This window comes from Setaria viridis, chromosome 9 (assembly GCF_005286985.2).
Source record: "Setaria viridis chromosome 9, Setaria_viridis_v4.0, whole genome shotgun sequence".
Lineage (NCBI taxonomy): Eukaryota > Viridiplantae > Streptophyta > Magnoliopsida > Poales > Poaceae > Setaria > Setaria viridis.
Genome location: NC_048271.2, coordinates 40,913,570 through 40,930,191, shown reverse-complemented (window position 1 = coordinate 40,930,191; position 16,622 = coordinate 40,913,570). Strand labels below are relative to the sequence as shown.

At 43.0% G+C, this 16,622-nt stretch overlaps 1 long non-coding RNA gene across 1 annotated transcript; it reads right to left on the bottom strand.

Moving 5' to 3' along the window:
- Positions 1 to 5,904: 5,904 nt before the first annotated feature.
- Positions 5,905 to 15,622, bottom strand: LOC117837157 (uncharacterized). The gene is made up of 3 exons (XR_011897116.1): positions 15,088 to 15,622; positions 12,833 to 14,030; positions 5,905 to 6,830 (listed from the first exon to the last, which is right to left on the bottom strand). It is a non-coding gene; the product is annotated as an uncharacterized lncRNA (long non-coding RNA).
- Between the last annotated feature and the right edge of the window lie 1,000 nt (positions 15,623 to 16,622).

Below are 16,622 nucleotides of genomic sequence, written 5' to 3'. Positions count from 1 at the left end.
TCGGAGCGTCGTTTCCAAAGGAAATTCAACTATTGTACGTGTAGTGAAAATATCTACAGCACAAATAGGCCTTAGGCCGAGGCTAGCCAATTCGGCCCATATATTACACAAACGCTGTCCCCCGCCGAGAAATTTCATTATTTAGGTTCCAATTTGCAAGTCTTTCAGAATTTAACGTCCGAACCCACGTATCAATGACTCATCCCGTATATAATTGTGATTGGAATGTCAAATTCTGAAAGATGTGCAAATTAAGATCTAAATAATAAAATCTCTCTGTTCCACCGAGACAAATGTCTGGCTTCGGAGTTCGGACAATGCCAATCACACATCTTGCACCTACCGTATTTATTTATGGAAAAAATCTATTTTAATCCATTCACCTATTCACTTTATTCGCTTAACCCCTAAGAAAATTTTTAGCTCGATTTACTCTCCCGAACTATTTCAATTGGTCCAACCTACCCCTTAATGAGTTTTTTTCCTTCATGTATAGTTAAATTTTAAGTTCAATTTTTGTGAGCAGATATAGATTAGGAATATTTAATACAAAATTTATCTTAGATACAAAATTGTATGAAAAGTAATCAAAATTTTTAATGTAGTTTTAGAGCATCATGTTATATGTCAAATAACAAAAAATGAAATTAAAACTTAACTAGTACGCCGATGAGTACGCGTAGAAAAGAAAAGAGAAATCTAATTAGAGATAGATTGGAACAACAAAAATAATTATAGGGAGTAAAGTGAGACTAAATTTTATCGGGATTTAAGCGGGGCAAAGTGCGGGGAAGTAAAATTAATTTTTCCTTTATTTATTTTACCGCTCATATTAATCTGGCGGATGTTGTTAACGGCCCCGACAAATCCGTCTCATCGGAATGTCACGTCACGCGCGGGACCGCGAAGCGTTTCGGCCTGCTACAATTCGATCCTGTTGGGGTCCATCCCTCCTTTTCTTTCTCTTTTCTATCGTGATCAGGCTGAGATATGGCTCCGGGCCCATGAAAGTAATTTCGGCCCGTTTAAGATTTTGGCTTGCTCCGCATACAGAAATTTAGCCTAGCTGCGGCCCATTTTCTAGTTTCCTTTTTTTATTATAGTGAGGATGTTTCTTTCTTTTCTTGTGCTTTCTTTTTTCCTTTCCTTTTCTCCTTTTTACCTAATTTCGTTTTCTTTTCTTTTGTATTTCCTTATTTCCTTATCTTTATTATTTCCGTATTTTTAATTTTTTTATATTTACATTTTAAAATATTTTTATTTATCTTTTATTTTCCTTTTTATTTATATTTTAAATATTTTTAAATTTTTTATTTTCTTATTTTTCCTTTTATAATTATCATATTTCCATTTATTTTCTATTACTATTTTACCTTTTCAATTTTACATTTTTTTAAAAATTATTTTCTTATATCTTTTGTTTTAATTTTCTCTCTCTTTTTACTTTTCCATACCATTTTATTACTTTATTTTTATTTTTCGTTGCATACTAACTTATAGTAAAAATATAAAATGAAGGGATAGCATATGTCTGCAGGTGATAAATAAGATGTTCCGTGTGTGTAACATTATCAATGGGGTATTGAGGAGAGCAAACACTAATATTCATTTCAAAGGTACTTTGGCGCAAACAATCCCTTCTGCTTTTGAGAACTTCTCGGTTTTGAATTTGATTCATTCTAACATGTTTTTGCTTTCAATTAGATTATATCATTTCAAATGGATACAGAATCATGGTTTCATCCGGAGCTGTGCACCTTAACAATGAACACTATGAGAATGCTCGGACCATTCACCCTTGGACATGGCAGGTAGTCGTCCTACATACGGCCTTTGGAATCCTACCAGTGTACAAAATAAGTTATATCACGCATTGGCATCTGAATGAAAAATATACGCAGTCAGGGTTGCAGATAACAGAAGTGTTTAACAATACGTATTGGTTCATTGCTCTGCAGAGCAAGAACAATAAAGTTCAGGATGTGCCAGCAGCATCCAACTTGTTTAGTCCTTGGTGGTGGCCCTCGTTAGTGCCCAGGCAATTTCGGTTTTCCTCCATCATCTTGTAACACGCTTTAGGTTAGTTTTGTATGTACTGTTCCAGGATGATTCTACACACTGTTCTGTTGCAGTCGACAGGCAGAGTTACAATTTTTTAACTGCAGACAACCGTACCTGACCACATTTTTCCTGATGACCAATCGATTTGCAGCTGGGATGAAGCAGAGGAAGATAAGGTTGTCTTCTTTCCTAACACTCGAACTCTCAAGGATACCCGATCAATCTGCGGCTGCGATCTGGCTCTATTATCAGCTGACCGCACAAAGGATTCCAGCTACTGTATGTTGTATTGCAATATAAATAGTAATAATAAAGGGAGAGAAAAATGGTTGCTCGTACTTGGTGCAATTTTTCTCCTTATGCATTTATCAATCTGTAACTAGTCTTCTTTCATACAAATATGTAACAACCCCATTTCCAGCAGTGCTTAGATATGGCAATGTAAGTTAGATGATTATTGAAGTGAGCAGCGTGGCGAGTTAATAGATAGTAGAAACACACACATGCCTGCAATCGAATGGAAAATTAAATTAGAACTCAAATCAAATAGTAATGCAGGAAGCACAAATATACTTATATTTTTTTTATATATCTACAAATCGAGGTATCAATTATGAATGAACAGGCATGTCATAGTTGTTTGCGATCACCATGGTAATGCAGCAGGTTCCATGCATCATGCATGTGACAAATCGAGGTATGAAGATTGATACTAGAATATTAATCATGGTAATATCTACACACCGTCACATGTATGGATCAGGCACCCCTGAATTCTAACAAGCATGTTCAAAGGCACACCTCCCAATCTTGATTAGGACATGCTATAGGCTGAAAAGGAAGTCGGCAACACCCTTTCATCCTTACATGTTACTCCCTCCGTGGCGGAACTGACTCAAGTACGCTGGTTAGAGCTGAGGACGTCCAACACGCCAATCAGTGTAAACTCGGTAGTCCGTCGAGTGTCCTCAGTTCACCTGAAGACTCCACTTTCAACTGATACATCTATACATTTCGGATCGCACACGCAGAAGCCCGTCACAGATATTACAACTTTAAACAAATAATTTATAGTAGCGGAATATTACAAACCATAAGAGAGTTGCCTTAACATACAATACCAATACTTAAGAGTGTTTAAAAACAAACCACTTCGTTCATAGTCAGGGACGATAACATTACAAAGGCTTAATTAAACAAACGTAAAAGAAACACGTCGTGGGTGCAACGTATTTCTCGTCTTTGGGAGCTCCCTCTTCCAAGCATAGGTCACTACTAACCTTCTTCAACTGCAACAAGAGTCACACAAACCCTAAGTGCTAAGTACTAAGGTACTTAGTAAGACTAACCCGTTAACGGAAAAGACTCAAGGATATGCAAGGCTTTCTTTAGGTTTCTTGCTGACTCAGGTTAAGTGGGCAAAGCTTACTAAGATTGATCCTTAGAACAACTTTTATTTCCCATTAGTTGCTAGACTGCTTCTATTTCAAAGTTTGGACTTCAAGCCAATACAAGCATGCTAACATCATAAAGCATTCATAAAGATCATTAGCAAGCAACTTTACGATGATGGTCAGAGATCAAGTGGTATTCATATTTGAGAAGTGCGACAATTCGAACCAATTTACATTTTTAGGAGATGGAGCTAATCACACGACACGTACGCAACCTGTTGGATCGTACGTGGTAACTTTTCCTTCTTCGACTTCCGTCGCCTGAACTGAGCTCGCATAGCCTGAGGTCGTGTCCTCATGTACATCATTGTCCGGTCAAAGGTCCCATGAGTTAATGCCCACAAACCCTGGCTTGTCCAGATAATGTCCTCGGGTCCATCCGTCCTGGTCTGTGTATCCTTCTTGGAACATCCTATAAAAGAAACGCGGTTAGGTCTAACGGCACTCACCAAACCCAAAAGTTTTTAAAACATGCTTATGCAACATGATGCAACGACTCCTACGTACTCACAGACTCATATACACTCTCGTAGAGAAATTGGTGGCATCGTAATCTCTCCCTAATAATATACTACCGAGTACTAACAACACGCAACAAACAGTTAGGCCCTGTTTGGTATGGCTCCAACTCCGGGTGGAGCTACTCCACTCTAGAACTCCACATGGAGCCAGCTTCGCTCCAAAACTCCAGAACTAAAATGGGATGTTTTGGCTAGATGGGTGCTCTCGGCTCCAAAAAAGATCAATTTCAGTGTGGATTGCCATTGTTGCCCCCCAATTAAGACCCCACTTGTCATCCTCTCTATCCCATCTTCTTCTTCCCCTTTCAATATGCCAACGGGTTGTGTGTATTTTACATCCATCCATCCCCTTTCAATATCCCAACATATGCTGTAAATGAATGGATGAACATGGTCAGGAGGAGTGAAACTCAAAAGACTTTTGCAAATGTTTCCCTTGGTCTGTCAAAATCTTCCACTTTCAATATGCCAACGGGCGGCAGGGTGGGCGGCGGGCTGGGCGGCGGGGCTGGGCGGCGAGCGGCGGGACAGGTGGCGGGCGGTGGGGCTGGGCAGCAGGCGGCGGGGTGGGCGGCGACGGGCGGCGGGCGGTGACGGGCGGTGGGTGGCGGGCGGTGACGGGCGGCGGGCGGCGACGGGCGACGACGGGCGGCGGGTGGCGGGCGGTGATGGGCGGCGGGCGGCGACGGGTGGCGACGGGCGACAGGCGGCGGGCGGCGACGGGCGACGGGCGCGACGTGGGGCGGCGACGGGCGGCGGGCGGCGACAGGCGGCGACGGGCAACGGGCGGCGACGGCGACGGGCGCTGGGCGGGCTACTGGCCTTGAGGATGGGGAACAATAGAATAGAACGAAACGTTTTTTTTCCATAACCAGTGGCATTGGTGGGTAATTATCCACCAACTCCACGAGGAGGTTCAAAAGAGAGGTTTCTGGAGCAGCAAAAGAGGTGCTCCAAAACTCCACCTCCATTTGCACTACAGCTCCATGGAGTTGGCAAGTCCATGGAGTTTTGGAGTTGGGGTGTTTGGCTGAACTTTTTGATGGAGTTGGTAGAGTTTAGGAGTGGAGCCGTGCCAAACACGACCTTAGCATCTGCAAAACAAACAACCGGTTAACACTACTGCCACCTATGACTCACGTTTTCTTTATTTAAAATAGAGTCTCAGTGTTTAAATAGTAATATTTGTTGATTATCCCAACCTATGGCTCTGATAGCAACTGTGGCATCCCGCCCCCAGGGCTGGGCCCGCTTACACCTGGCAGCTCTCTAGGATATCAAGAATTCCCTCGCAGACCAACACAAGTCTTTTCTGCGCACTTTGTCCTCACTCGTGCGCACCCGGGAAGAACTTTCCGGTCGGTCACCCATCCCGAAATTGCTCCAGGCCAAGCACGCTTAACTCCGGAGTTCTTTGAGGATGAGCTTCCGGAAAAGAAGTTGCAACTTGTTGGTATGAGTATTCTATCAATCCTGTTAAGCCTTGGGCCAGGATGTCACATACTCACCCCCTTAGAAGACCGACGCCCTCGTCGGTCAACCCCAAGCTATGAACGTCCCCTCTTGGCCATGTCCGTGTGTCCAGTGGTAGCGCATGTGCCATGTTGTGTAACCACTCTAGGCCCACACCAGCCATGCACACCATGCCTGCGCAACTGCGACCGCACGCGCCCGTGAAATCACGAGAGTCAGCTCTGATACCATCTGTGGCGGAACCGTCCAACTTAAACTGGTTTAAATGCGCCTAAGCGCTGCCGATACAGCAATTATCCGAAACGCACTTAAAACAGTATAAGTCCGGTCGTCCGTCGAGTGTCCCTAGGACTCATCGAATGATCTACGTCACGTCTTGTAGCCATACACCAGGATTGTTTCCGCGATGGGAAAGCATCAACAAATATTACATTTTTACATACATACATGAGGTACAAGTTATTACAGGACATAGTTTGAAATAAACTTAACCGTGCAGGTTAGATAGAGGTTCTAAGATTTAAATATAAGTGGTTCAGGTGGGAGATGAGCATTTAAGATTTCTTCTAAGGGTATTATGAGACTCATAACAATACCCTAGTTTTTCGGGGCTTCCTCCTCGGTGGATTCCTGTGGTGCCTCTGAAAAATAGCCACAAGGGATAACCCTGAGTACGAGGTACTCAGCAAGGCTTATCCGACTAACCAATATAATAGCTTTTCTTGGAACTACATGATAGCTTTTTCAGTGTACTTGGTTGACACATTTTTGTCAAAAGAGCTTACTAAAAGTGAGACCTTAGCTTTATCTTTTATTTTGATCAAGTTATTACCTAACCATTCTAAATGATGATAAAAGATTAATTGCAAACAACAAGGTATTAAGTCATACACCAAAACATTAGTGGAAAGATATAGCATTCATGAACTTATACTACGATGCTCAACAATGATCAAGTGCATTCATAACTGAGAATTGCGGCAATCCGGATCAAATTACTAAGCATTTCTAGACTTGGGTTATTTACTAAATGTTTGAACAAGTGGCAAAGATATCCTTAAAACAAGGTATGATAATGCACAAGAATGGGTTTCAAGCAACTCCTAGACCTAGTGCATTCATATAGCAAATAACCGATAATTGGACACATGAAATATTGACTCCAAAATAATAGGTATAATGCACCGGGGCTTGCCTTGTTCTACAAAAAAGTTAGCACTATCTGAAGGATTGGCCTCGTAGGGAACCAATTCAATGATCTCTTTGAACTCCGGAGATCCTTCTGAAAATTCCGAGAAACCCCTTTCCGGTGCTTCGGTGTCTATGACAAAGCATATGCAGGGGTTAGGAATGCAACTTTTTGAATACAAGACTATACAACTTCCCTTCATGATAAAGTTGCAAGCCAACAAGGACTATACAATTTATCATGATAAAATTGCAAGCCAACACACAAAAACCCGAAAAGATTAGCCTAACAATTTTATTTCCTTTACTAACCTTACCTAGGGCTTTTTCTTTTATTTTTAGAAAACGTTATAATTATTTTCTAGCCTTAAAACCTAATTTCCTATGAGTTAACAATAATTTGTGATTATGAAATGTTATTCCATATTTTATGCATTTACTAAAGATTAAGTATTTATTTAAATACCTTAAAAGAAAGGCATTAAAAAAATATCCAAATTTTTATTATTTTTCCTACGGTATAAAAATTTTAATATATAAAGGAAAATAAAATAAGCCTAACAAAATTAGTTTCACTAATTTTGGACACCCCTAGAAATTTCTGTGATTTAAATGGTGAGATTCGGATTTAATCTATTTATTCTACAAAGGAAATCTAAATTTTTCCCGAAAAACTCCCCGGCCTACTTTTCTCACGCACCCTAACTCTACCCCCTCTCTCTTATGCTGGGCCCGCAGCTCGGACCCACCCCCTTCTCCTATTCATCCTACCCGCGGGCCTCTTATACCTCTACTGGGCCTACTGGGCCGTTTTCTTTTTCTTTTTCCTTTCTCAACCCGGCACCGGCCCAACAGCCCACACTTCCTTTTTCTTCTCTCGCGCAGCTGCTAGCCCGCCTTACCGGCCTACCGGCCTGTTGGACTTCACGGCCTCCGTCCTTTTTCCTCCAACTGCCCCTCCCCGCACCAGCACTTGGGCCGACTGGACCCTCGGTCCACTTAAGCCATCGTCCAGCCTGCCTCCTCCCTCTTCTCTCCTCTCTGACGTGCGGGCCCGCAGCACCAGAGCCTTCTTCCTCCTCCCGTCAAAACCCGAGCGCAACAGGGGGCGATGCGGCTCGCCGGCCGGCGCCCCACTGGCGACAGGGCTAGGCCGGGGAAGCATCCCCATGCCCTAGCGCACCCGTGCGCGGCGGTAACTCCCCGGGTGATGGCCGGAGCCATTCCCTCCACGGCGACAGGCGGCGGCGCCTACGGCCGGTCGTGGCTAAGCACGACGACGGCTCGGCCTACCCCGACGACTACTTCTACGGCTTCCTAGTGCCCCGAGGACTCACCTACGACTACCCATAAGGAAAAAGAACAACGGCAGGAAGGTGCTCACCGTGAGCAGGAGGTGCGGCGGTGGCGGACGGAAACGACGTCGAGTACGGGTACTCCGGCAAGGATGCTGGGCAACAAGTTGACCGGGGTGTAGCTGGGGTACCTGCGGAGGAGTGGGCGAGAGGAATCAACGGGAGATGAGGTGTAGCAGTGGATTTTTTGGTCGGCGGCGGCGGCTCGACAGAGAAGGCGACGACGGTAAAAAGAACGGGCGGTAAAAGAGCGGCGACGGGAGCGGTAGTTATACAAAAGTTTCACCGGCGCATGAACGACACCGTGGCCTACTCGTAGGCTTGTGTGGTAGGGAGGTGGCGTAGCTGCTGTGCTGGCGGTCGACCAAAAACGCCGGCGGCGACACGTCGTGCTCAGCTCTGTCACCCCCCCTTCCTTTGTTTCTGATGCCCGAAAGTTCAGGTCCAAATCATGGTCGATTTTGAATGCGACGGCTCCATGGTCCTTTAAGAAATGTTGTAGATAAACTTGAAGTCTCCAAGTTTTATTTTTGCTCTGACTCGAGATAAACATCCTAACATATTCGAATTTTGAATTCTTTCCCCCATTTAACTGAATCATTCTGAACTTGAAGTTCAGTTCGTCAGTCATTTAATATGGCCATGTACCCATCTTTTAATTCACTTTCAGTGCACCAAACTCATTCTTTTCAGTCCAACTTCCATCCATTCATGTTCTACAACTTTCAAAGATTCCATTTTGCCCATAAACACCTATACCCTTTACACTATATTTTTCTGAAATTTATTCCAAACTCAGCCATTTCTCACTGTTTCAGACTTAGGCAATTTTGTTGTTTCAGTGCCTCGGCCGAAAATGGCAGAGTGCCAACTTTAGGCCTCAAGTTAAATTGGTTCCCTTGGTGGTTCTTGATCAACAACACCCCAATATGCTGGTCCAAAGTCCATACTTCATCACTGTACAGTTGCCTTAGTCCACTTATTTGGAAAATTTGGCAGAAATCAAATTCCAAAATGGGCTCTTATGCTGTTTTTCTGAAATCCTATTGTCGGACGGTGAATAGTGCTCTTCTATTTTGATTTCTTCTTTTGGTTTTCTTGAAATATTTAGGTCCAGATTTTGTCCCCAATCTTGATCTCCAAGTTCTAAACACTCTTATCCTTTCATTCCATATTTTTACCAAATTTTTCTGAATTTCGAATTCAAAAATCAAATTTCGGTCAAATTTGACCCGAATTTGATTTTTAGCCAATTTCTTCACCTTTTCTTCATGATTTACCTTTACTTCTTCTGAATTGTTTTGATGGCTAAAATGGCAGGTGTTACAGCCTCTCCCTCTTAACAGAATCTCGTCCCGAGATTCCAGGGGTTAAATTCTTGGCTTTGAGAATGGAAAGGAAACTGCGTCAGGTCAAATATCTTTCTCTTTTCTGTACAAGGAAAAAGGGGTGGTGGCTTCTGTTCATTTGATCTTGACGGTTTCAAATAGCTCAGGATATTTAGACTCTAGGTCTTCAGCCTGTTCCCAAGTAGCTTCATCTGGAGTATGATTCTTCCATTGTACCTTGTAAAACGTAATACTCCGAGTTCGGGTATCTCTTGTCTTTTGATCCAGAATTTTAATAGGCCTTTCTTCGTAGGTTAGGTCTGGTTCGAGCTCAATTTCTGGATCTTCTAGAATCTGTTCTGGAACTCTTAAGCACTTCTTGAGCTGGGATACATGAAATACATCATGTATAGAAGTAAGTTGGTCTGGTAACGATAGCTTGTATGCTACCGGACCCTTTCGTTCCAGAATTTCATAAGGACCAATATACCTTGGGGCTAATTTACCCTTTATTCCAAAACGTTGTACTCCTTTCATCGGGGATACTTTCAAGTATACAAAATCTCCGACATGAAATTCTAAAGACCGTCTCCTTTTATCTGAATAACTCTTCTGTCGAGACTGGGCTATTTCCAAATGTTTACGAATTTTTCGGACCTTTTCTTCGGTTTCTATAACCAAATCTGATCCCAAATGTGTTCTTTCTCCTACTTCCGACCAATTCAAGGGGGTTCGGCATTTTTGACAATACAAGGCTTCAAAAGGTGCCATTTTAATACTAGCTTGATAGCTATTATTATAGGAGAACTTGGCTAGGGGCAAACATTCGTCCCATAGCTTAGAGAAGGTAAGGACACAAACTCTTAACATGTCTTCCAAGATTTGGTTGTCTCTCTCTGTCTGTCCTCCGGTTTGAGGATGATAGGCCGAGCTTCTGATTAGAGTAGTTCTCATGTCTTTTTGTAGTTGTTCCCAAAACCTGGAAACAAACTGGGAACCTCGATCGGAGATAATTGTCCTTGGTACTCCGTGCAAAGATACGATCCGTGCTATATAGATCTTTGCATATGTCGACACTGGATATGTAGTCTTGACGGGGATGAAATGGGCTGACTTAGTAAGACGGTCGACAATAACCCAGATGGAATCATATCCTTTCGAAGTAGTAGGCAACCCAACTATGAAGTCCATGGAAATATCCTCCCATTTCCAGGTAGGGATTTCCGAAGGTTGAAGTAAACCCGCCGACTTTTGTAGGATTGGTTTAACTCTCCCGCAGGTATCACATTCGGCTACATATTCTGCAATTTCAGGTTTCATCTTGGCCCACCAAAATCTTTACTTCAAACCTTGGTACATTTTGTTAATTCCGGGATGAATGGCGAACTTAGATAGATGTGCTTCATCCAAGATCAATTTTCTTAGGTTTTCATCCTTAGGAACTACTATCCTTTTCTTGAAATATAGTCCCCCATCGTCTTCTTGAGTGAGTTCGGGAATCTTTCCTTCTGTCCTTTGTTGATAAAGCACCTTGATCCAAGGATCTTCTTTTTGGGCTATTATAATTCTTTCCTTTAGGGTGTCTTGCACAATAATGTTCTGGAGGGCACCTTGTTTTACTATTTCCAAGCTTAAATCTTCTAATTCTTCACATAGGATCTTAAGGTTAGACTGAACAGTAGTACAGTGGCATTGGGCCTTTCTGCTCAAAGCATCGGCCACCACATTGGCCTTACCAGGATGGTAGTGGATTTCTAGCTTATAATCTTTAATTAGTTCCAGCCACCTTCTCTGCCTCATGTTCAAGTCCATTTGTGTGAAAATGTACTTTAAGCTTTTGTGGTCAGTAAAGATACGACATTCACTACCTAAAAGATAGTGCCGCCATATCTTTAATGCATGGACTACCGCATCAAGCTCTAAATCATGGGTAGGGTAATGCTCTTCATGACGCTTCAGTTGACGAGAAGCATAAGCAATAACTCTGCCTTCTTGCATAAGAACACATCCTATCCTTGTCCCTGTGGCGTCACAGTACACGTCAAAGGGCTTCTCTAAATCAGGTTGAGCTAGCACTCGAGCTGGAGTCAACAGCTTCTTTAGGGTTTGAAACGATTCTTCACATTCGGGATTCCACCCGAATTTCTCTTCTTTCTTTAACAATTCCGTGATTGGCTTGGAAATTTTTGAGAAGTTAGGAATGAACCTACGGTAATACCCGACCATTTCCAAGGAACTTCTTACTTCATGAATAGAGGTTGGTGATTTCCAATCCAATATGTCTTTGACTTTTCCGGGATCTATTTCAATTCCTCTTTCGGACAGTATGTGCCCAAGGAATGGAACTTTCTTTAACCAGAATTTACATTTGCTGAACTTGGCGTATAATTGGTGTTCCTGGAGTCTATTTAGAACAATACGCAGGTGTTGCGCATGTTCCTCTTCATTTTTAGAGAAGACTAGGGTATCATCTATAAAGACGACCACAAATTTATCTAATTCCGGCATGAACACCGAATTCATGAGGTACATAAAATGCGCTGGGGCATTTGTCAGTCCGAAAGACATAACTAAGTACTCATACAATCCATATCGGGTTGAGAAGGCTGTCTTAGGTATGTCTTCGGGCTTTATCTTAATCTGATGATATCCTGACCGAAGATCGATTTTTAAAAAGACCTTAGCTCCAGCTAGTTGATCAAATAACAAGTCAATCTGTGGTAACGGATACTTGTTTTTAATGGTTACCGCATTCAAAGGGCGGTAATCCACACACAACCTTAACGTGCCATCTTTCTTTTTGACAAATAGAGCAGGGCAGCCCCATGGTGAAGTGCTAGGTCGGACAAAACCTTTGTCTAGCAATTCTTGGAGTTGGACTTTTAATTCTGCTAACTCCTTAGGCGGCATCCGATATGGCCTTCTCGAGATAGGAGCAGTGCCAGGTTCTAACTCAATAGTAAATTCTACCGCTCTATTAGGCGGTAGTCTAGGAAGATCTTCGGGAAACACATCTACAAACTCATTAACCACGGGAATAGATTCTAGAGTCACTGCTCTAATCTTTTTGACCATCTGGTCCAGACAAGGATGAGCGGGTAATTGGAGCTCAAAAGGATGACCTTGGTCACCTCTCATACTAATGACCTGGTTATCCATATCGATTTGAACTTTATGTTTCTTCATCCAATTTACCCCCAAAATAATATCTATTCCCTGATCTTCCAGAATTAAAGGATAAGCACCCACCTTATTTCCTTCTAAATTCAAAGTCACATTACGAGCTACCTGATTTGTATTTTGAGTAGCTCCAGTAGCTTGAATAGCGTATTTGACATTTAAGGTGTGCACTTCTAGTTGGTGTTGCTTAACAAACTCTCTACTTATAAAAGTATGTGATGCACCCGAATCAAATAAAATCATGGCAGGATAATCATTGACAAGGTACATACCTGCCAGAATAGGTTCACCTTCCGGAATCTCCTCCACATTCATATAATGAGCTTGCCCCGTCTTGGTATTCAAAAATTTGCGACGAACAAATTTTTGTCCGGTGCCCTGACCAGAGGTTTGAGCCCTCAAATTTGCATTTCCCCCAGCTTTGGGAAAACGGCAGTCTCGGGCAAAGTGTCCCGGTTTCCAACAGTTAAAACAAACCTGTGGATTCCCCGGAGGAGTAGGGCTGCGAAATCCAAGCGGTGGCGCATTTCCAGGACGAGGAGTATTAGGAGGAGTTCTGACATTCCAGGGCTGAAATAGCCTCTGTTGAAAAGAAGGCCGATACGCGGGTCGAGGAGGACCTCGGTATACTACCTTCATCCTCTGCGGGGCATTCCCGAAGGTTCCAAAAGAAATATTCTTCCTCTTCAAGGATTCTTCTTTCTTTAAAGTTTCATCTAAGATTCTCATCTTTTCTTCTGCAGTAATGGCTGTGCTTACCGTAGAACTATAATCAGCAAAGGTGCAGGTAGACAACTTCTCCTGCATCCGTGCATTAAGCCCGCGAAGATAACAGTACCTTTTTCTAGACTCCGTGTTAACATGTTCCGGTGCATACTGGGCCAAGTGATCAAACTCATTGGTGTAATCCAGAATGCTATGGGTCCCTTGCTGCAGCCCTAGGAATTGTTCCAGCTTCATTCGCATAATTCCTTCTGGCACAAACTGTGTTCGGAAGGCTTCCTTGAAGTTTTCCCGAGTAACCACATCTTTTAACAAGAAACCATGTCATGTCTGATCCTTCATTAAACAAGTTGTTTTGCACTCTAATCAATTTTAGATGTTATCCTTATGCAAGTAACAGAGAATTACTTGACTTCTGCGGCACTAGCAGATTAGACTTAACCTTCTAATCTTTTTGAACATGTGGCAAAGATGTCCTTCAAACAAGGAAGGGAGAAATGCATAAAAGGACTCTACTCAACTCCTAGACTTAATGCACAATCATGAAATACAACAGTTTGGGCTCAAATTAGCAAGGTTAAATAGGATTAATATATCGGGGCTTGCCTTGCTGCTCCTCAGGGTTAGGGGTCTCGACGACGAGATCTGGGGCAGCCTCGAGACTATGCTCCACCATGATCACGTCCTCGCCTTCCTGAGCTAGCTCAGACGGGATCTCCATGTACTCCACCTCCAGCGGCTCCGAATCTACACGAAATGATGCAATGAATGATAAGCAACATAAAATAACCATCCGCTAAATGTTATCCAGGCCAACCTATTCAAATAAGAGCTCCTTACATTTTTCCTAGAACAAGAGTTATTTATTTAACCAAGGAATAATTATAAATCAATTAAATATGATTTATCCTAATTTTTAATAAAAGAAAAGCATTTTAAATCTAATAAACCATTTTTATAAATTCTAAATGGTCACTTATTTTTATTAATTACATAATAGCTTATAGTCCTTATTTTGAATTTTCCTATATTTTATCTATTTAAGGAGGCAAATAAAGGAAATACATCCTAATTTTAAAAGAGGTTTAAATCAAGGAAAAAATATTTTATTATACCATTTATGATTTTTATTGAATCAAAAATAAAAATATGAACTCAAAAAAATTGATTTCATCAATTTTGGAGTTTTCTACAAATAGTTATGAATTTTGGAAGTGTAAACCTATTGAAATGCATTTTTAAAACAAAACAGCCAAAACTTCACAGAAACCCCCTGGCCTTTAACTAATTCCCGCCCGCGGTCCTTCCACTTTACAAAACAGGCCCCCCGGCCTGGACCGTGTCCTCGCGGGGTTGACCGGCGGCGCCCTCGCCGGCGGTGAGGCTCCCCCGCGGCGGCAAGCACATGGCTCGGCTCGTCTTGGCGCGGAGCACCCAGTGGTGGTGTTATAGATGCGGGACGGCGACCACAGGCGGCTAGCAGCTGCGGCGGCGGTGGCGACGCGCGCACGGCAGTGACGCGGCGGCTGCGGCGAACCGGCGACCAAAACCCGGACGAGGACTAAACGTATCCCACCTACGCTATCTCTCGCACCTCCCCCTCATGCTCTAATCCCTGGCGCAAGGCCCAGACAAGCTCGCCCCACCGGCGGCCATAGCGGCGGCGGGCTCTGGCTAGGGTTGGGCGTTCCGGCCACCGTAGCCAGACTCTTCTCCAACGGGAGCGCGCAAAAGCCTCCGCGAGCTCCATAGAACCCATTCCCGTAGCTAGCTCGAGCGGAGAGGGTGGGAAGGGGGTCCTCACCGTGGGGGTGTTGATGGCGGGCGGCGGAACAGGGATAGGTCGGCGGCGCTTGAGTTGATTTCGTCGGACGGGAAGCTGTCGGGGTTGCTCAGGAAGTTGTCATGGCGCGGTGTGCGGGAGGAATCGGTCGGTGGTTGCTCGACGGGGGCGGAATCGGCGGCGAGGTGAGGCGGGCGGCACTGGCGGGAAGCAGAGGAACACGAGAGGATGACGACGGCGTTGTGAAACATTTGAAACTTCACCTCTATCCCCCACGGCCACCTCCTGCCTGCTTGCTTGCTCTGGCTTCGCCGCATGCTGGCGCGTGGCGCGTGAGGATTTTCACCGCGGCGGCTTAGGCGGTGGTGGCGCCGCTGTGATGCAGGCCAGTTGCTGCCATTGCTTGAAGCTCCCAAATGCACAGAAAAGCCACCTCTTCTTGAATGAAAATCATCCAAAACCAAATGCAAATTTTTTCGAGATCCTTTAACCAAAATTTTAGAGGGTTCATAAATCTGCAACTGATTGATAGGAATTTCTCTCAAAGGAGCATTGGTTTGGGAGATCCGATGTTCTGAACTTTCGGCCAAAAACTTGACACTTCCAACTTCAGTTTCAGACTTCAATGCCATTCTGACAGTCTGAAACAGCACATAATTCAAACTTGGAGCTTCATTGAAAATATTCAAACTTCCATTTTTGTGAACAACATCTAGTCCCAAATGTTCTATACACATTTCACTTAAACTCTCAGCAGAATATTTTCCAAAGTTTCCATACAGAATCTTTTTAAAACAGGGCTCAAACATGAGTACCTGACCACATTTAGCATTCTCACAATTCAGGTTCAAATCTGAAATTTCAAATTTTATTTGAACTTGGCCCACTTTAACTTGTCTCATTTGATCCAAAATCACCTCTTTGACTTGAGTTCATCATGGTTGACTTAGTCAACTCTCATTTTGACTTTGTTTGACCAAGTCTTTATGTTCTTTTCCTTTCTCTTTTTCTTTATATTTCTCCTCGTTAGCTCTTTAAGTGGAGCTTAATCCTCGTTTAAACACCATTGGTGTTACACCCTCCATCCCAAATTACTATTCGTTTTTGGCTTTTTTAGATACAAAATTTTTGATATGCACTTAGATATATATTATGTCTAGATACATACCAAAATTTATGTATCTAGAAAAACTAAAACGAATAGTAATTTGGGACGGAGGCAGTACCTCTTTTCCTTCTAACTGCAGTAATTTTTTATTCTAGTGCACTCTTCATCCATATATGTTGCATACTAGTCCCACTTCACCTTGACGTCGTCACCTCTTTTCTCCAACTCGAGCTGCACACTTCCATCAGGAAAAATAGCTACGTTATTTTCACCCTTTCCAGGCAGTAGCATGATAGAACCAGCAGGCCAAGGTAGGCCTTTTCTGTTGTTTTGATTCACAATCTCATCATTTGTACCATAGAAAAGCTGAAGGTTAGCATGTAGCAAAATACTTCATTCGTCCCAAATTACTATTCGTTTTCAATTTTTTAGATACATAATTTTTCTT